This window comes from Uloborus diversus, chromosome 6 (assembly GCF_026930045.1).
Source record: "Uloborus diversus isolate 005 chromosome 6, Udiv.v.3.1, whole genome shotgun sequence".
NCBI lineage: Eukaryota > Metazoa > Arthropoda > Arachnida > Araneae > Uloboridae > Uloborus > Uloborus diversus.
This window is the reverse complement of record NC_072736.1, coordinates 3,864,657-3,887,233: the sequence shown is the minus strand read 5'-3', so window position 1 is coordinate 3,887,233 and position 22,577 is coordinate 3,864,657. Positions and strand designations below refer to the sequence as shown.

General features: G+C 37.5%; 1 long non-coding RNA gene across 1 annotated transcript in view; it reads right to left on the bottom strand.

The window, feature by feature from the left end:
• Window positions 1-22,577, bottom strand: part of LOC129224379 (uncharacterized) — a 167,058-nt gene that overhangs the window by 103,059 nt on the left and 41,422 nt on the right. Inside the window, exon 2 of the long non-coding RNA XR_008580685.1 lies at window positions 11,563-11,638. This is a non-coding gene — a long non-coding RNA (uncharacterized LOC129224379). The remainder of the gene's footprint in view (window positions 1-11,562; window positions 11,639-22,577) is intronic.

Here is a 22,577-nt window from a genome sequence, read left to right as displayed (position 1 = left end):
CTATCTCGAGAGGCTTAACTGCAACCTAAACTGTCAATCGTCCTTCACGCTAGAAAATCCCCAGAGAGGGAAGATGATAGGACTAAAAATAATGAGAAGGGAGAAGTAAGTCTCAGAATGAAAATTTCCAGTAAACGTGGTAAATAAGCTAAACACTCAATAAAATTTTAACTAGTATCAAAATTTTAATCCGAAAATATCTTCCCGTTTCTGTAGGTTCGAGTGTACGAGTTTAGGACCTTTTTAAGACTGAAATGTAAAATTATTTTTCTAAGAAAATTCTCAAACAATTAGGATGAGACTATTTCTTTACTAATAATAAAGCTGAAAGTCTCTCTGTCCGGATCTCTCTCTGTCTGTTAGGATCTCTCTCTGTCCGGATCTCTGTCTGTCAGGATCTCTGTGACGCGCATTGCGCCTAGACCGTTCGGCCTATTTTCATGAAATTTGGCACAAAGTTAGTTTGTAGCATGGAGGTGTGCACCTCGAAGCGATTTTTCTAAAATTCGATGCGGTTCCTTTTCTATTCCAATTTTAAGCACAAAATTATCGTAAGATGGACGAGTAAATTACGAAATTATCATAACGTGGAACCGTAACATGGGCACAAGCCAATTGGCGAGATACGAAATTATCATAACGTGGAACTGTAACATGGGTACAAGCCAATTAACGAGAAAATTCACCATACATTATTTGTAAATATACAGGCGAACCAAAAGACCTTTTAATTTTTCTATTACGGGCAAAGCCGTGAGTGTACCACTAGTTTTTAATAATCCTATGCTACAATATTTATACTAGGACTACGCCATGTGATTAACATTGCTGTCTTCTAGCCAAGTCACTCGAGCTCGATAACTTGCATGACAATCACACTAAACCACTTTTCCACGCATGGTACCTTCTACAGTCGAACCTGTTTATCTCGAACCTGCCTATCTCGAAAACCTTTCTATTTCGAAGTTTTTCATTTCCCCTGCACTTAAAGTATTAATTCAATGTTTTCCCCCCATGTTTGTCTCGAATGAAATTTTATGAAAACCTGTATATCTCGAATTTCGACCAAAAAAAATCTTTCTTGAATTCGATCCCCAACGATCTTTATTAACTGGAATTTGGAGACAAAAAGCATTTTTCTTAATATTAGCAGTCACATAATCCTCCAAGAATTAAAACTTTATGTACAAGAAGCAAGTTTTCCAGCAATTATATCCATTCGGAAACTGAGAGGAAGGGAACATTGTTGATTAGTAAAATTGCTTCCAAAGTTTTACTTTCGAGTCATTGCTCCAATTTCTTATTTTTAGAACTTTTTTCAAAACCTCTGTATCTCGAAACCTCCAGATCGAGAGGTATCTCAATGTTAAATGGTAAGAAGTTGGGTAGAAAGGTACGCATAGTAATAATGTTTCTGAAATAAAGCAAATCCGTCGTGTTAGTCTTCTTAGCATAAGCTTTTTAAACTAAGAATATTTTCCAAATTTCTAGAAAACTATTGTTTTGTTAACTAAATATACTCTTGACTTACTTTTCAAGATCGTTACAGGTACAGTCAAACCTCGCTTGTTCGAACACGCTTGAAACGAATTACTGCCACTACAATCAAGGGCGCCCGTATGCAAAATTTTAAGGGGGGGGGCTCAGATATTTTCTCATGGTTTAGCAGGATATTTTCCCCATAGAAACCGATTTCAGTACAGATTAGAGTTGTTAAATTTTGACATTTTCAATAAATTATGCATTAATGGCTCAAGAAGAAATGTTTTTACATTTTTGCAAAGAAAATAATACTAAAAGCAAGAAAGTTCCAAATTCTAGGGGGGGGAGGGGCTTGAGCCCCCTCTTTCCCCCCTATATGGGCGCCCTTGAATACAATCCACCTTTGCACATATCGCTATTTATTGTTTTCAGATAAGAAACTACGGTTAAGAGGAATTAAGTTTAAGGTACCTTTGAGTTCGTTTTCACGAGGTTCGAATGTATTATGATGCTGGTTAAGCAATAAAAAACATGTAAGTTTTCGAGCAAAACTAAATTGCAATTTGAAAAATTAGCATCAAATCCTATTCTATGAAACGGAAAATCATTTTAATCAGTTTGAAATTTAATAGTAAATCATTCTTTAACACAAAATGTGCGCAAAAGTTTTCTGAAAAACCCGCACCAGATAATTGAAATTCTAATGTGGACATTTGAGTGAGAAATGGCACGGCTTAACGTTGCATTCTTTTAAAAACTAACTGGAAATGCGAATGAGCTTGCAATTTATGGCATTTTTTTAAAGAAAATTTAATGTGTTAACACCTGCAGTATATTTTCTGAAAACCACTCTGCTGACGTCAGTGATAAAAAGAGAAAAGTAATCCTGATATCAATGGATTACCATAAATTCTCCTCGGAAAGGATTTGGTTGAGTAAATTTGGATAAGATAATCGCAACAAGTAAAAGCTTCCTTCTGATACACGCAGCACACTTCGATGATACAATTTCCTAGAAATATATTAATATTTCAGGTTTTAAGGCAATTAACGTAGTTGTACATACGTTCATCGACGTGCTTTAAAATTTCAAATGAACGGAGATGATGACAAAAAGTTTAAATGCGGGGAAATTTATTTAGAAACATTTGTTGCTCCGAAAAAAGAATTCAGCATAAATGTTATCTACCTCACCATTTATCAGATAGTTCATTGATAAGATGACGTTAATTTTAAAGCCAGACAATGAATTATTGCACAACTTCTGCTTGTTTTTAAAACTGATAATTTGATAAATAACGAGCTGATGTGTGCATCACATGACTTCCCTTTTACTCCAATTTTAATGTTATTTTCCCATTATTGGCAATTTTAATGTGATTCAATGGTTTACACTCTAAATGTCACCAACAGTGGCCAAATTGAAACCAGAATTTTAAAAAAAAAATCGCCAAATTTGTCACCAAGTTGGCGACAAAACTTGGCGACCAAAAGACTGGCGATATATCGCCAAGTGTCCGCCAAATTATAACACCACTTGAGTATACATCGAAATTAACGATGATTTCCCCCCAAAAAGGGGCGAAAGACCCCTTTAGAAACACCCGAATGCAACTAAAAGAGGAAGTGCACAACTAGACCCCACTAGGAGTCTACGTACCAAATTTCAACTTTCTAGGACATAACATTCTTGAGTTATGCGACATACATACGCACATACATACGGACGTCACGAGAAAAGTCGTTGTAATTAGCTCGGGGAATGTCAAAATGGATATTTCGGGTGTTTATACGTTCTTAAGCACTTATCCGCGTACGGTCAGGTTGAAAAAAAAACTCAACATTAATTCCTGGGTGAGCAAAATGGAAATTAAGGCCGAATTTTGAGTGAAAATTTTTTTTGCGAATACAATACTTCCTTTTTTTGTAAAAGGAAGTAAAAAAAATAACGATTTTGATTCTTATTTTTTTAAATCGTCTGTGCACATTTTTCAAAATGTTCCCATTTATCGAATTGCACACTTTTATTGCAGCATTTTTGACTTTTTCCCACTCAACTGTCCAAAAGTATAGCAAATCTAAGAAATTGAATTTCTTCAAGAATAAGACTTTTAAAAATATAAATTTGTCACGAAATCATTCCAGAACAAAACGAGAGCTTGAGGAAAGAAGCCTGGACCGAAAGAAGTATTTCAAAGCCTCGTGGATTCTATATTTCAAAAAGTGGTTGCAGAGCTCTAAGTCAGAGGCAGCCATATTGTATGCACTTCTTTATGCTGTTTTCGGAAAAAATAAATGACTATTTTTGTTCAACAACTAAATGTTTCTTGTCTTAAGACTAATTTAATATTTTGACATTAAAAAATATTAGTTATTAAAGGAGGAGGTTTATTCTTGGGGGGGGGGGGGGGGGGGGTAGTAGAGTTCTCAAACTTGCGGAAGGGTTTCTCATCCTCCGCCTCCCTAGGGTTGCCGAACTCTCTCTCTCTGAAATGATACAGAAGAACACCAGCCTCACAAAAAGCGATCCCCCCCCCCTCTTAATAAGATAAAAACCCTAACTCTTCCCCTAAAAACTTGGAGTAGTCTGCACTATGCCGCCGAGGGAAGGTAAAGCGCAGTATCTGCAGTAATGAACTTTTGAGATATTTGAAGAAACGCATTTTGGATTCCATACAAACAATAGGAAAATGTTGGAATTTGACACTTTTTCGTGCTTTATTTTCAGAGGTAACCAAATAAGCAAGCTTGTACAATAAAGCTAAGCGCAATAGATGACAAAAACTTCTTTAAAAAATTGCAATAACTGCGCTCTACATACTGCGCCACGGCAGTATGAACTTCTCCTCGTAGGCCCTACTTCTGACCAATGGTGTCAGGGCTTGATTACCGCACAGGCCGACTAGGCCTGGGCCTGGGGCCCCACCTTCCTCAGGGGCCCCAATTTTTTAAAAACTTATGCATAGCATGAAAAAACCATGAATTTTTGTGAAAATAATGAAAATTAATGATTTATTAATTGAAACCTTACCTTTTTTAAATAATGTTAACCATTAATGTTAAACATTATTTTGCATTGACTTAAAGTAATAGAATAGAGAGGGGGAGGGGGGCCTCCAAAGCATTGTGGGCCTTGGGCCTCACATTTAGTTAGTCGGGCCCTGAATGGTGTATAGCAGGGGTGATAGTAAAACAATAAGCTGCTTATTATTTATTGCTGATCAAAATTATTTAAGAACTATGAATAAAAACACAAGGCATTGGCATTGGGATAAAAAGTATGCAAATAAGTTTGGTCCTTTATAACTTATTTTTAAGTTAGGCAATTTGATTAAATCCCATCGTCAACTCGTCTCCAGTGACCTATACTTGACTTGTCTGGAAGGCGGGGGAATTGCAGCGGGGCGGGGGGGGGGCAAAAGCTCCCCCCACTTCCAATAAAACTCACGCCTACATGCCCAGTAAAGGGGTCCGGAATCACCACTTTTCTAAGTTCAAAATAAACGATCAATAGGAAAATGTTTTTTTTTTTTTTCTTTTTTTTTCGTGTTGATTGATTTACTTCATGGAAGTAAACGAGCTGATGTGTGCATCACATGACTTCCTTTTGCACCAATTTAATGTTATTTCCCCATTATTGCAATTTTAATGTGATTCAAGAGTTAACTCTCTAAATATCACCAACAATGGCCAAATTGAAACCAGATTTAAAAAAAAAATCGCCAAATTTGTCGCTAAGTTGGAGACAAAACTTGGCGACCAAAAGACTGGCGATAAATCGCCAAGTGTCCTCCAAATTATAACACCACTTGAGTTTGTATCGGAATTAACAACGAACTCCCCCCAAAAAGGTGCAAAAGACCCCTTTAGAAACACCCGAATGCAACCAAAAAGGGAGGTGCACAACTAGACCCCACTAGAAGTCGATGCACCAAATTTCAACTTTCTAGGACATACCGACCTTGAGTTATGCGACATACATACCCACATACATACGTACATACATACGGACGTCACGAGAAAGCTCGTTGTTATTAACTCGGGAAACGTCAAAATGGATATTTCGGGCGTCTATACGTTCTTAGGTACATATGTACGCGGGTCGAAAAAAAACCTCAACATTCATTTGGGAGTGAGCAAAATGGAAATTAAGGCCGATTTTGGAGTAAAAATTTTTCGCGAATACAATACTTCCTTTTTTTAAAAGGAAGTAAAAAGAAGAATTAAAATGGAATGGAAATCCGAATTGGAAGGAGGGTGAGTCTACGGTGCCCAGACCATAAGTCCCCGATTTCAGAGGCAGTGTGCCAATTTTTTTCAGCGGTCATTCAATCAATTATGTCGTTACAATACCGCTGCCCTTCATACGAGGAGCAAAAATGACCCTACCCCCCTCCCACCCACATACTTGCATGTCTCTCTTATCCCCCACCCCCCCCTTTTGGCCACCAAGCAGCCGCCTATGTCCAAAAACCGCTGTTAGTTTCACGGTAAGCTGCAAATCATAGAACAGTTGTTCGTAGACAATGATTTCGATGGTTAAAATCCATCGAAGAACGCAGACACCAACATTTTTCGTTCTTTTTTTTTCCTTTTTTAAATTTTGTCTTCGCACATCACCGAGAATATACGCGAGAACCTATTTATAATCGGATTCGGAAGACCCTTCTGCGGACGATGGAAAAATCTCCTCTTCCACGAACACATGCCGCGGAAGGATCAAAAAAAAAAAAAAAAAGAGGCTCTGCCACCCGTTTCTGGTTGCAAACGCATGAAAGAAGCCCTCTGTGTGGCTTCTTATCTTCTGCAGCGAGGGGTTGAGAGGATTAAAAATCCGGGGTCAAGGCCTCGCGCACCCCTGCCAACGTTATTGGAGGGCTTCTCCGCTCTCGGCCTGGGATGCCTCTTCGTGACGGATGGCTGCTGTTTAGTCCCAACACACAAAAAGTGACATAACTCGACTGAATAAGCGACCAGAGGCATCTATTTTCAGTTCAGCGTCGATTTTCTTCACTAAAGTTCCTCCAACTACGATGAGGTTCACACATCCACTAGGGTAACGGCACCAGTAACAGACAGTCATGTATATTCAGTCAATTACCGCCATTAGCCAGGGCTAAAGCAGAAATACGTGAAATACACCGCCAGCTCAGTCAAATCCAGCCGAGGACTGCAGTTTCGTGCTTATTAGCACTCATCAGCCCGGCATAGGAAAGTGACTGAGCTGGAGATGGAAAGCCTCTTAAGGAAGCCAAGAGTGCCAAACAAACTGGTGGTTAATGTAGAATTAGGGCAGACCAGACGAGTGACCGAAGCAATGGTTCGGTTCAATTTACTGAACGCGGTAATTTACTGAATATACCTTGCCTCGCGTTCAATCTTCGAGTTGAACCGAACCATTGCTTCGGTCACTCGTGTGGTCTGCTAATTCTATATTAGCTACCAGTTTGTTTGGCACTCTTGGCTTCCGTAAGAGGATTTTCCATCTCCAGCTCAGTCACTTTCCTATGCCGTGCTGATGAGTGCTAATAAGCACGAAACTGCAGTCCTCGGCTGGAAATGACTGAGCTGGCGGTGTATTTCACAGGCAGTCATGTGTTTGGATTTAAATAATAAGAATTTTAGGCGGGTAAAACTGATGTTGCTGAGACCCATGAATAAGGTGCAACCATATTCGAACAATCTTTAAGAAAACTTGCGCAAAAACAACAAGCACTTATGTTTTCGTAAAAAATAGACATGGATATGTCTTATGGATATGACGTAAATGGAACGATCAACTCTATCTCCAGACCTAAATCAAGTAGAGCATGTTCGGCTTTGCACCTTGGCAGACACGTTTCTGCTTTCAAAAACCTTTCTGATTGAAGACTTCTTCCAAGGTCGTTACATGAGCTGTAACAAGGGTTGTTCCGTGACTAGTCTTTACTTCCCACTTGGATATATATCTTGACAATTTAACTGACAGCATGGAAAGTCAATGCCGCCAATGGGTTCTAACCTAGGGATGGACTAATTATTATTAGAACACATATCTGTAGTGTTTCCACGCCATTTTCCCCCAGGTACAGACTTTTCTTCCAAGAATCCTTTTTTCTTTTCTACTTTCTTTTACAAAAAAGAAGTATTGTATTCGCAAAAAAAATCACTCAAAAATCGACTTTAATTTCCATTTTACTCACCCCCGAATGAATGTTGAGTTTTGTTTTTTTTTTTTTTTTTTTTCGACTCGACCACACGTAGATAAGGGCCTAAGAACGTATAGACACGCGAAATATCCATAATAACGATTCCTGAGTTAGTTACAACGAGTTTTCTCGTGACGTCTGTATGTACGTATGTATGTGTGTATGTAACTCGCATAACTCAAGAACGGTATGTCCTAGAAAGTTGAAATTTTTGGACTAGACTCCTTGTGAGGTCTAGGTGCGCACCTTTCCTTTTGGTTGCATTCGCGTGTTTCTAGATGGGTCTTTTGCCGCTTTTTGGGGGGAAATCATTGTTAATTTCAATGTAAACTCGAGTGGTGTTATAATTTGGCGGATTTGTTTTTTTCGGCAAGTTTGTTGGCTTTTTTTTTTTTTTTTTTTTTGATCGGATTTCAATTTGGCCATCGTTGGTGATATTTAGAGAGTAAACTATTGAATCACATTAAAACTGCCAATAATGGGGAAATTACATTAAATTGGAGTAAAAGGAAGTCATGTGATGCACACATCAGCTCGTTTTGTAATTTATATGTGAGGTTGATTTATGAAAACCATCTTGCCTCATTGAATAATGAGCTGTTAAGTGCCCAATTTTTTGTTTCAACACTCTTCACTTTCAAATCACAATACAGAAAATAGGTGACGCCTAAGCTTTTAAACTTGAATCATAAAGTTCACAACACATTTACAAGAAACGTTCAAAACTTTAAGGGAAATTCTACACAAAAACGTATAATTCTATGGTAAATCAAACACGAGAAAAAACTAGTTGATCTGTTTGCAAAAATTAATGAATTTTTGAGCGAAGGCTTTCCGGAAAAAATTCCGAACATTCAAAATGTGGCGGGCATGTCGACGTACCTAGGGGACGAAATCCCCAATTTCCCAGCATGGAACACCTCAATTCGAAATAATCCTCAGAAGAATTCGCAGAATCTGACCGATGGCCAATCGAATCGGAAACAACCACGTTAATCGTCAGCGATTCGAAGCCACCAAGAACGACAATTCTATCTATCGAGTCGATGAATAAAACATCCAGCATTCATTCGAAAGGGACAATGTCGATCGCATCGCCCCGATAAGATGCGTATCGAATTTTCTTTTCCACAACAGCGAGCCCCAGACGCCCGTTGAAGGAATCGCAGCACGTGCTCGGGGCTCCGATGGACACCTTTCTCTTCATCCGAGGAGGTTAGACGGTCGGCCGCCTTATTGCCCACCATGAAATCTAGCAGACCGAGACCACACCTCAGTGAAAGAATGAACATCTGATACACCGTAGACTTTCGATAATCCAGAACGGTTAATTAATCGAAAATCCGGAATTTAAGAAAACCTGGTTAAGCCATTATACACGAGCTAATGTGTGCATCACGTGACTTCCTTTTACTCCAATTTAATGTCATTTTCTCATTATTGGCAGTTTTAATATGATTCAATAGTTTACTCTCCAAATGTCACCAATAGTGGCCAAACTGAAACCAGATTTAAAAAAAAAAATCGCCAAATTTGTCGCCAAGTTGGCGACCAAAGACTGGCGATATATCGCCAAATTACAACACCACTTGAGTTTACATCGAAATTAACAATGATTCCACCCCCAAAAAGGGGCAAAAGACCCCCTTTGGAGCATCCGAATGCAACGAAAAGAGAAGGTGCACAACTAGACCCCACTAGGAGTCCACGTACCAAATTTCAACCTTCTAGGACATTCCGTTCTTGAGTTATGCGACATACATACACACATACGCAGATACATACGTACATATAGACGTCACGAGAAAACTCGTTGTAATTAACTCTGGGATCGTCAAAATGGATATTTCGGGTGTCTGTACGTTCCTAGGCACATATCCACGTGTGGTCGAGTTGGAAAAAAACTCAACATTCATTTGGGGGTCAGCAAAATGGAAATTAAGGCCGATTTTCGAGTGAAAATTTTTTCGCGAATACAATACTTCCTTTTTTGTAAAAGGAAGTAACAAGAAATTGAAAGTACGGAATTTGAAAAGTTGGCCTAGTGAGATATTGTGCTCGATCAAATATCATTTGTTGAACTTTTAATGAGTGTCTCCTTCACATTAAAACAAACTCCAGCCAACTCGCGATAACTCGAAGCTTTATAACTGGAATATTCCTTTAGCTAGAAGTTTTCATTGGGTCCTAAACTCTTGAGCAGGCTGTGGAACTTCCCATAGCTCGAACTACCAGTAGGCCAGTGTTTTAGGACGAGTAATCTAGAGTTGACTGTACATTTATGACAACCAACAATTTATATCTCAGATTTGCATCATACGTTAAGACCTATTTCAACCATTTTACATGGAGAAGAAAATTAAAATCGCTCCTCCTGTGATACCTTAAAATTATATAGCAACCTTAAAAAGCTTCATCAAAGCCTTTCAGGGTTGCTATACTGATACGAAATTAGAGTTTTACACATTTGACAATGCTGTTACTAATTACTCAATAGTCCATAAGTGCCTTTTACTTTTATTATTTTCATGAATATTTTGTATGGTTTGTTTTTTGTCGGTGTCACCGACAAAAAAAGTTCAGATCTAAACAGTTACCAAATTCCATAGCAGTTCCTCATAGAAGTTGGATTTTCTCATGTTCTTCAATTCATTTAGAAAACAATTTTTTACCTGCTTTGATAATGGATTTTAATCTTGCGGCAAGTTTTAGTCATCACTATTTTTTTTTTTTTTTTTTTCAAACTTGCCAAGTTTTAAGTCAAATATCAAAGAAAGTAAAAAATTGTTTTCTAAATGAATTGAAGAACATGAGAAAATCCAACTTCTATGAGGAACTGCTATGGAACTTGGTAACTGTTTAGATCTGAACTTTTTTTGTCGGTGACACCGTTTTTCCCGCACCTCATTTAAACCGAACTTGGCTTCATTTTCACATTAATATTTCGTTGGGATATCATTACTTTTTGAAAAGCTAAATCAAAAGTTATGTTCAAATTTAGACAGTTATAAATGCAAAAGCGTATATTACAAATATATGATTTCCTTTTTTTCCCCCTGCTGTTACGGTGCACTTGTTTGCGGTTTCTTTTTATTAGAAGTTATGAAGATATTTTGATAACTGGGGACATCGCGCAATCGCCAATTTTGGGCAATAATCATCTGTTTTCCCATTAATCAGCAAGGCCAAAGTACATTAGCTCTTAGTCTTCCCGATTTTGGTTAGAAATTAGATTGTTAATTTAAAACTTCAACAACCTTGTTTTGGCAACGTTTGACGAGCCCATTTGTTTTGAGTTATTAGACGAAATATTTTGCAATCGCGTGGTGAAGTGATTACGCCGTGATACTCATACAAAATAGCGTAGTTTTTTGCTATTTTAATGTAGTTTTTGATTTTTTAGATTTTTCCCTTTACCTATGCATGAAAATCTATCTTCATGCCAAATTTCAAGTATGTGAGACACTTGGAAGTTCGTAAACATTTTGATGAGTGAGTGAGTGAATCAGTGTAAAAAATGACACTTTTCAGATAGTAATAATTCCATAACTATAAGAGGTACATTCATGAAATTTAGAATTATAGGTCTGCTAGGCAGCTCTATTAGACATACAAAATTTCAAGCAGAATTAATAGTTTTTGAGAAATGATCAAGTCAAAAGTCGTTTGAAATGGTTCATGTATAAGATACACACTGGCAGATGTGTCGCCTGATTTCCGAACTTGGCTGAAACACCGCCGTGTGTCTAAATTCTGGAACTCAGGGTTCCAAGGAATGAAGTTCCAGGGTTTGAAGGCATTGCTCAAGACGTTCTGTAGGGAGAGGGTCGATGCTTCATGCTGCTAACATATAATAAATATCAATTAAGCTGACTAAATGAACTGGACTTACCTGTAGCAGGTACTCTTTAGTGTGAAGATTATTCCATTTTTATCCACAAAATTTATCTTTCTGTCGCATTTTCATTCTATGAAGAGAAATGAAAACAGTTAAAGTATACCTTTGGGGTTTAAAAAAAAAATCAAAAAAGAAATTGTGTCTTTATGACACAATTTCAATCAAGAGACAAATTTATGACGAAAAAAGAAAGTTTAAAAAAATTGTTAGGAAGCATAACAATGACACAGAATAATGCCGGTTTCATGACGACTGCGACGGCCACAAAATACATTGCTATAGTTCTCGTTGCCTATAGGCTGCTGCTGCTATGATTTTAAAAAAATAGCGGCAGCTTTTCCTGTTTAATTTGCACAATCGACTGATGGAATAAAGGACAGTGAAGGAATGAGCACAAATATGTATTACTGAAATAGGTACAACCAATGACGAATGCAGAAAGGTAGTAAAAAAGATTTTGCACTAGCCGCTGTTGAAGTGAAACCAGCATTACATCTGCACATGATTCTAACTCTTCCCGAAACCTTTTTATCCGTTAAAATACAAATACTAATACAAATGTGACGACCAGCAGCAGGCTCTAAGCCGAACTAGGTTGGTCCTGCAGTTTCGTTTTTATTAGAACTCATCAGTCTAAATTAGTGAATAATCGAGTTGGAGGCAGATGTCATCTCATTGAAGATGTAAGTACCAACAAACTGGAAGATAAAGTATGTTTATCTCACCAGCGAGTCTCCGCAGATGGCATCTGCCTCCAGCTCGGTTATTCACTAACCCAGACTGATGAGTTATAATAAGAACGAAACTGCAGTCTCTGTATGTGATAACCGGACTGTTGCATGTGGGACAAAATTCCTAAAAAACGAAAGATGAATTTTTCATTCGAAATGAAGTGAAGTGAATAAGGGTTCCACCTCCCGGCCAGAAGAAAAACTTTTCCAAAATATGCCATTAACAAATGTTCATGAAAATGTGCGAGTGCTTTGTCCGTTCTAGTCGAACGTTTACCAATTAATTGAAAACTCAAAACGAGTTGATGTATGCATCACATGACTTCCTTTTACTCCAGTTTAATGTCATTTTTCTATTATTGGCAATTTTAATGTGATTCAATAGTTTTCCCTCTAAATATCACCAACACTGGCCAAATCAAAACCAGATTTAAGAAAAAAAAATCCGCGAAATTTGTCGCCAAGTTGGCGACCAAAAGACTGGTGATATATCGCCAAGTGTCAGCCAAATTATACCACCACTTGAGTTTACATCGAAATTAACAATGATTTTCCTCCAAAAAGGGGCAAAAGACCCCCTTAGAAACATCCGAATGCAACCAAAAGGGAAGGTGCACAACTAGACCCCACTAGGAGTTCACGTACGAAATTTAAACTTTCTAGGACATGCCGTTTTCGAGTTACGCGAGATACATACACACATACGCATATACATACGTACATACAGACGTCACAAGAAAACTAGTTGTAATTAACTCAGGGATCGTCAAAATGTATATTTCGGGTGTCTGTACGCTCCTAGGCATATATATCCACGTGTGGTCTAGTTGAAAAAAAAAAAAAAAAACATTCATTCGGGGGTGAGCAAAATAGAAATTAAGGCCGATTTTTGAGTGAAATTTTTTTCGCGAATACAATACTTCCTTTTTTGTAAAAGGAAGTAATAATGGACTGTATAGTTTTACTCTTTATTTTGATTGCTCTCTCAAGAGTTTCATCTTATCACTGTTCTCCGTGATACACTCGCATCTCAGAATACATTATTGTGCTTACACCCTCGCTCTCTGTTTACATTACGTGCAGTGCCCTGTATACTTTAATTGCAAAACTAGGATTGCAATTTTGGGCATGATTTATACCAAAGTATTGTATTCAATTCAAAGTTTACTTATTACATTTTGCCGATCAATCAACATACAAAATCTTGTACACTCAATACAATCTAGATTCGAATAAAAAAAGAAGACATGCATATAGGTAGACAATAGATATACAGTCGAACCTCCATATATCGAAGTCCCGAATTGCGGGGGAAAAATTCGATATATAGAAATTTCGATATGTAGAAACAATCTTAGTTTATCATAAGGATCTCCTTAAAACATTAAAATGAAACTAATTTTTGCCAACTGTAATGCCGTTTCATGTTTTTGAGTGAGTTTTCTGCAAGTTTCTGTACTTTTATTACGACTTTCCGATTTCTCATAATAGCAGGAACTCAGCTTGCGGAAATACTAAATTTACCAAACATTAGGGGATTTTTGTTTTGACAGTGTAATCGAGAGAAAAGTAAAAAATCCATCTAGTACTTAACTTGAATGGTTTTCACTGAAGCTAAAAAGTTTAGGAATGATAATCAACAGATAACTTAAAACAGATTTTACCGTATTACTGGTTGAAACTAAGATTTGAAATAAACTGGAGGGAATTTAAGAACTCCAGAGCGGAACAACGATCTATCTTTACTCCTCTCAACCCCAGATTCCTTGTGAGTTTCGTAGCAACCTTTAGTAAACATAATTTTCTCCCCTAACCTTCATTTTTCATGAGACAAACAGTCTAAAAAGGAAAAAAAAATCTACGAATGTCTAAAAAAATTTCTATATATAGAGATTTTTTCGATATATGGAAACAATTTTTCTATGTAATGGAGATGGAAATTTGCTGGGATTTCGATATATAGAAAATTTCGATATGTGGAAGTTCGATATATGGAGGTTTGACTATATATAGCCAGGATTCTTTTCCAGAAGCAAAATTACTTCTGCGTATTTTTTAGAGCAGTTAAATTCATTTTGGAAGAATGAAATGTACGAAAACAGTAAAGAAAGATGAAATGAAAAATCTTACTATCTAAGAATGAAATTGAAGATACCAGGGTAAGAAAAGATTTGTACTATTTTGATTTTTAACATTTGAAATGTTTGATAGTTTATTTTTAAAAAAACACTTCAATATAATTTTTGAGCAATCACGATTGCTTATTGCTTTTATTCGACTGTTTTGATGTCCTATGATTTTATTTCCCGCCAGCACCCTCTGCACCATCACCGTCGACCGGCGGCTCCTCACGATGCTGCTCCTCTAGCGAAAACCGTCTCCAGGTTGCATCCATATCCTACACTTACACGCATACATATACGCACCTACACACACACATATACACGTACACCCACAATCACGCATACATTCACCTACACACATACACAAACATACACACACAAACACACCTACACACTCACATAATACACACAACTACCCACACACTCATGCCTGCACACAGACACAAACACATATGCCTACACACACATACACATACCCTCCCCCCCACACACACAGCTACCCACACACTAATGCCTGCACACAGACACAAACACATATGCCTACACACACATACACATACCCCCTACACACAAATTCACATACTCCCCACACACAAACACACACGCCTACACATACACTCGTGATTGCGAAAAACATAATTTGAATTGAAGATGTCAAAGTTCAAATTATTTTTTTTTTTAAATATTCAGTTGCTTTTTTTTCCGCTTTGCTAAATCTTAAAGCCATGAAAGTAGGCTTGACTAAATGTTAGAGGTGTGTTTCCGGTTTTCAATGCGTGAAATTCGCTTAGAGGCGTTGAAAATGCTTGAACATATCAATATCATTAAACATTTCATTACACGAACTCTCATAGTTAACTCATTTACATTTCACTCGGGAAGTTTTGGAAGAAACTCGAAACCATTTGAGGTTACAGATAATTGGTGCGGTTTTTTTTTTTTTTTTCTTTTTTCACCACGGTGGATATGAACCATTATAAAATGATCATGTCTAAAACGATAAATGGGGTCGTTTCCAAAATTTTAAAAGTATTTTATTTCTGAATGAACATGCTTAGAAACATAGGATCGAACCATTTTTTGAATAATTTGTTTAAGTTTAATATTTAAAACAAATTACTTAAATCGTTGCGCTTTTATTGTTTACATTTCTTGCCGATGACATCACAAATGATGAAATGCCAGTCTGTGTTGGCATTCACAGACCAAAATATTTAATTCGCATTTTTACTCACGTGTATTGGCAACGATAGGGTTGATAGCAAGCGTAAAGCGCAATTTTAATTCGCTGCTTGATTATCATAACGTGGAAACGTAGTAGAAAGATGCGCCAAATTGCATCATTTGTGACGTCATAAAGACCACGCCTTGTTTGAAAAATCGGACATTTTAAAAAATTAATTTAAAAAAAAAACTGTTGGGAAAATCAAAGTATTTTTTGGGTCCATGTAATTTTTTTTGCTCATTCTATCCATTTCAATGATTAAAAGTAGTATTTTTGACTGAAGGAAACCACCCCATTATTATAAAAAGGGACCATGGTGCCAAACTTGGAAGAAAAGTTTGACTTAAACCTCATGTGCTTAGCGCTTATTTTCAAGTCCTGCTAGCATCTGAGATAGGTTTTAATTCATTCTCTGTATCAAATTTTCAACAATTATTTTGCCAAATTTTATTCTTATTCACCAAGAAGTTGTCAAAGGAAAAATATAAATTTAGAGAAAAAAAAAGCCAAGACAATTTTTATGTTATTTGTAACGATTTACGCACGAGAAACTAAGGCATTATTTATTCTGGCAATCGCACGGGATTACATCTTCCTCTCTCTTCGAACAGATGTGCCGCGAGCCCGCACAGAGAGACGGTTTTATGGAGGAGTTAAGACGTCAAGTCGAAGCGGAATGTTACCGATGTTTTCTGGAGTAAGGCCCTAATTCTCAACTTTCGTCTGCTTATAAATTAAATACAGAAACTGAAGCAATATCAAGCCAGATTAACATCTTTACAACGTGATGACAAACAGTAACGTTCTTCGTGACTTGCACATGGAAACCAAAACTTCCAACAAAATTTGTTACTGAAAGTTCCCGTAATTTGTAACACCTGTATTGTATTTAGCAAAAGTACGTTCCGCTCTTAATTTACTGAAGAACTCTCAACGTGACGACTAACAGCAAGGTTCTTCATGACTTGCACACGGAAAACAAAACTCCCAACTTAAATTTGTTACTGAAAGTTCCCGTAATTTGTAACACCTGTATTGTATTTAGCAAAAGTACGTTCCGCTCTTAATTTACTGAAGAACTCTCAACGTGACGACTAACAGCAAGGTTCTTCATGACTTGCACACGGAAAACAAAACTCCCAACTTAAATTTGATACTGAAAATTCCCGTAATTTGTAAACTTTCTGAAATATCATGCGCGCAAAACGAGAAAAATGAAGAAATCGGCACCTGAGAAAAATAAGCTTAAACATCTGCTGTTAACATAAATCTACGGGGAAAGTTTACGCATTTTTACGATAACTTGAAAAGTTTTTGGCATATGGTAATGCATAAGGTATCAAATTGTTCAGAATTAAGTTATGCATAACATATATTTTTTCCAGAAAATCGAAAATTTTGAAGGTTAAAGGTCCTAAGACCCCTTAAACAATAAGAAAAAGTTTTTCTATCATGCTCTATAACAGCAACACTATAACCATCACTTGCCCCAAAAGAGATAGTGTTTATCCTATTATCAGTTGTTTCCTGTCATCAGTTGTCCAAATTTTTAATTTGGGTGCTTACTTTTGAGTAAAGCTTTATTTATATTAATGTGCTCCAATTGTACTATAGAGATATTGGTTGCTGCTTAAATTTGGTTGTAAAAACTTAACTTTTTGAGGTTTAAAATTTATGCTAAGGTTTTAAAAAGTCGATAAAAAAAACCCCAATTTTTACCAACTCCTTTAAAAAAAAATAAAATTAGAACTTCTTATCTTTATCTTTACTAATAACAAAGCTGAAATCAGGAGGATGTCTGGATGTCAGAAGGATGTTTGGATCTATGTGACGCGCATAGCGCCTAAACCAATCGGCCGATTTTCATGAAATTTGGCACAAAGTTATTTTGTAGCATGAGGTGTGCACCTCGAAGCGATTTTTCAAAAATTCGATTTTGCTCTTTTTCTATTTCAATTTTAAGAGCAAAAATATCATAAGATGGACGAGTAAATTACGAAATTACCATAACGTGGAACCATAACATGGGCATAAGCCAATTGGCGAGAAAATTCACCATACATTATTTGTAAATATACAGGCGAACCAAAAGACCTTTTAATTTTTCTATTACGGGCAAAGCCGTGCGGGTACCACTAGTATGACATAAGACTGCAGAAATACGAGTGAAAATGCGACGAAAAAATATGCTGTTCCGTGGTGGGGGAAAGCTGGATTCGTGAAACCATGACCGAAGACGAACAAACTGAAGATTGAAATGCATCGAAAACGAAGAACGGTGTGGGTACAATGTATTTTTAACATTACTTATTTCCTTCCAAAACCATTCATTACGTGTGGTGAACGATGTGTGAAGGAACACCCCCCTGGCTCGCAACAAAGCGCGTTCTCGGGGAGGAGGAGGTGCAGCCTTGACAGACGAATCATTCTTTGTCTTCCGTCGATTAGTACCCATTTCGACCTTGACTTAAAAAAAAAGGAGTTTGAAAGCGGTCCAGTTCCACCTTATTTAACCCTAGTTCCAAGAAAGGCAAATTTCCTTTTAATGAGAGTGAAAAGATATTACATGAGCAGATTTGAGCGTATTGCTTTAGGCGTGATAAAAACATGCTCAGTGTTGACTTGAGCTTTTCCTTTTGATGTTCCTTGTAGATCTTTCTAAGAGATTTCCTGCCCTTTCCGTGCGCCCTGTCGGCCTTTCAGTGCTCTCTGTTGCTCTTTCGCGATCTCTGTTGCAATTTCGGTACGTATACTAAAGAAATCGGAATATACTCTGGAGAGGGAGGAGGAAGGGGTATAACAGTCGTTATCCGTGCATAAAATAACACGTTAGGATTGGTATAGTGCGGCTCTGGTAAGTTGAACTATGACCTTGGCCAAGGGCGCCCATATGCAAAATTTTAAGGGGGGGGGGGCTCAAAAAATTTTCCCATGGTTTAGCAGAATATTTTCCCCACGGAAACCGATTTCAGAACAGATTAGAGATATTAAAATTTGATATTTTTAATAACTTATTTATTAATGGGTGAAAAAGAAATTTTTATACATTTTTGCAATGAAAAAGCACTAAAAGCAAGGAAGTTCTTATTTCAAAGGGGGGCTTGAGTCTTTGACCTTGGCAAGATTTACTTCTTTTTGGGGAGTTCAGCGACATGTCATTTGAGTTAGAATACTGTTTCAAAGCTACTACAGTAACCGTCGCTTGTTTTAATCACGTTTGTTTACAGCTTTGATTCAATAAAGCGGCTGATTAAATGAAGCAAAAATGTGTCATTTTTTTCCATGCGGAATTTACATACAATTTAAGAGAACTTTATTCAATTCTTAGTCAAACAAGATAAAGTATTGTTAAAAGTATGCCGCTCACTCAAATTTTGGCTAAAGAACTTATTCTAAAACAGTAGGAAAAAGCAATCACAAAATTCAAATTTTGATTTATCTGCTTCAAAAACTGTATCTGCTGTTGATTGCTGAAAATAGGTGTAAATTAGTTTAGGCATTCTCAACTTCATATATCTAACAAAAAGCACCGAAATTCGCACGTCGTTGTTCCAATGTTGACGCTATTGGTGAGTGTGCAGCCTCTGATGCCTCCCCTTTTTTTCACTGCTTACCAAAAAAAAAAAACACTCATTTTGCAAAAAAGAAGGCAAAGAAATAGCAGACAGCTCTGATGCACCACATGTTTCTGGATGGATGGTCAGTCACATACTCTTGATTCATTTAAGCGGCGTGTTTGGTTCAAATATCTATCAGTTTTTCGGTGTTAAAACTCGATTTCGTTGACTTTGAGCATTTGATTCATTAAAGCGGCGTGTTTGGTTCAAATATCTATCAGTTTTTCGGTGTTAAAACTCGATTTCGTTGACTTTGAGCATTTGATTCATTAAAGCGGCTGATTCAATCAACCACTGATTCAAATATCCGGCGCTCACTATACGAAATTAATTCAACTCGTCTCAGCTCCAATGACCCTTATAACTAAAAAAAAAACCGAGCTGATGTGTGCATCACATGACTTCCTTTTACTCCAATTTAATGTAATTTTCCCATTATTGGCAATTTTAATGTGATTCAATCGTTTACTCTCTAAATATCACCAACAGTGGCCAAATCAAAACCAGATTTTTTAAAAAAAATTGCCAAATTTGTCGCCAACTTGACGACAAAACTTGGCGACCAAAAGACTGGCGATATATCGCCCAGTGTCCGCCAAATTATATATAGGGTCGCTGTAAAGGAGAGTGCCTCCTCGTGGTGCTGCCTGGGTAACGCTAAATCTCCACTTTTCACCGCCTACGGATGTTCATTTAGATTTGTATCTAGTCAGTGGCTCAATGGTGGTAAATTTAGTAGGCCGTGGAAGCCACTAGATCAAATCTTGTGCCTGAATCCACGGAGTCTAGAGACGTAAGTGGTATGAACAGTTCCAATGGGGATACTGGGGCGTTCATGCCGTACGAACCTCCCTAACACCCGAAAGTGGTAAAATTTGTAGAAACATCAGATGGTGCACCCCATTCAGTTTCGCCCTTAAAATAAGAAAACAAATCAAAGTCAACAGCAGTTCTAATTGAGATTCGTCGGGATTAATAGTTAGTTTTTCAAGTGTCAACTCAGTGACTATCATGACTGAACGTGTATAGCATGAATGAACAAACAAATTAGACGGAGCTGGAAACGATCTTCCTAACACCTCCAAGAAATGTCCTCAGAGGCAAAAATTCAGTTTTCTTGATTTCAGAATTTAGATATTTCTGCTAAATTGGCGAATTTTTCCGAAAGGAACGGCAGATCTTAAAAAAGAAAAAGAGCTGCACGGTAAGAGGAGGACAGAGAGAGAGGAACGTTCGGAAAACAGGAGTCAGTGCTGTAGTTGGAAAAAATGTTTGGAAAGAGAAGGAGGACAGAGGAACACTCGGAAAACAGAAGTCAGTGCTGCGGTTGGAAAAAATATTTGGAAAGAGCAGGAAGACGGAACACTCGGAAGACAGAAGTCAGTGCCGTGGTTGGAAAAAATGTTTGGAAAGAGAAGGAAGACAGAGGAACACTCGGAAAACAGAAGTCAGTGTTGTGGTTGGAAAAAATGTTTGGAAAGAGAAGGAGGACAGAGGAACACTCGGAAAACAAGTCAGTGTTGTGGTTGGAAAAAAATGTTTGGAAAGAGAAGGAGGACAGAGGAACACTCGGAAAACAGAAGTCAGTGTTGTGGTTGGAAAAAATGTTTGGAAAGAGAAGGAGGACAGAGGAACACTCGGAAAACAGAAGTCAGTGCTGTAGTTGGAAAAAATGTTTGGAAAAAGAAGGAGGACAGAGGAACACTCGGCAAACAGAAGTCAGTGCTGCGGTTGGAAAAAAATATTTGGAAAGAGCAGGAAGACGGAACACTCGGAAGACAGAAGTCAGTGCCGTGGTTGGAAAAAATGTTTGGAAAGAGGAGGACAGAGGAACACTCGGAAAACAGAAGTCAGTGTTGTGGTTGGAAAAAATGTTTGGAAAGAGAAGGAGGACAGAGGAACACTCGGAAAACAGAAGCCAGTGTTGTGGTTGGAAAAAATGTTTGGAAAGAGAAGGAGAACAGAGGAACACTCGGAAAACAGAAGCCAGTGTTGTCGTTGGAATCGGAAAGAGCAGGAGGACAGAGAAACACTCGGAAAACATAAGTCAGTGCTGTAGTTGGGAAAAAAATGTTGCTTCTAAAAGAAAAGGCCGTTTGAAACAAATATACATTACATTTGCATCAGTTTTGCAATAAAAGACAACTTTTCACGAGACGGCGTACCCTCTCCCAGTCAGCCACAGCACTGACAGAGGAGGTACAAGAAGAGGCAAATCACGAATCCATGGAAAATTCCGCTTCCATGAAAATATCTTCGACAGTACTGAGTGAAGAAACAGCAAAACATCAAAATTCAATAGATCTAAACGTTAATAATCAACGGTAAATCAGACACGAACGCTTCTTCATGCATTTCTTTTAATAATGGGAAAGTAAGCTAAAAATGAACACGCTTTCCTAATAAGGAATGTATATAATCTACCATTTAACGCTCAATCTTTATCTTTACTAATAATAAAGCTCAATGTCTGGATGTCTAGATGTCCGGATGTCTGTGACGCGTATAGCGCCTAGACCGTTCGGCCGATTTTCAGGAAATTTGGCACAAAGTTAGTTTGTAGCATGGGGGTGTGCAGCTCGAAGCGATTTTTCGAAAATTCGATTTTGTTCTTTTTCTATTCCAATTTTAAGCCCATTTTTCACAGAAATTTAATAAAATGGGAAATAATTTGTTCTGAAAATTTTCTTTCTTTATCTTTCTTTTCTTTACTTCTTTATCTTTCTTCTTTTCTGTTCTTTTTAAATAACAAACCTGAAAGTCTCTCTGTATGGATGTTTGGATCTCAGTGACGCGCATAGCGCCTAGACCGTTCGGCCAATTTTCATGAAATATGGCACAGGGTTAGTTTGTAGCATGGGGGTGTGCACCTCGAAGCGATTTTTCGAAAATTCAATGTGGTTCTTTTTCTATTTTAAGTTTAAGAACAAAAATATCATAAGATGGAAGAGTAAATTACGAAATTATCATAACGTAGAACCGTAACATGGGCACAAGCCAATTGGCGAGAAAATTCACCATACATTATTTGTAAATACAGGCGAACCAAAAGACCTTTTAATTTTTCTATTACGGGCGAAGCCGTGCGGGTACCACTAGTGTTTAATAAAACCAGCCGCCATTACCAAGAAGCCAACTGCAGTCGAGCGCGGTGACTGGAAGTGAATCTGAGAACAATTAACGAGATTTGCACTCAAATGATTTGTTTAGAACCCATAAAAGAAAGCCTTTCCCTTCCGAGAATCCTTCCGTCGTCGATATAGCAGGCGATTCTTTTATATACCTCCTTTCAGACGAGCTCTTTCGAGGACTC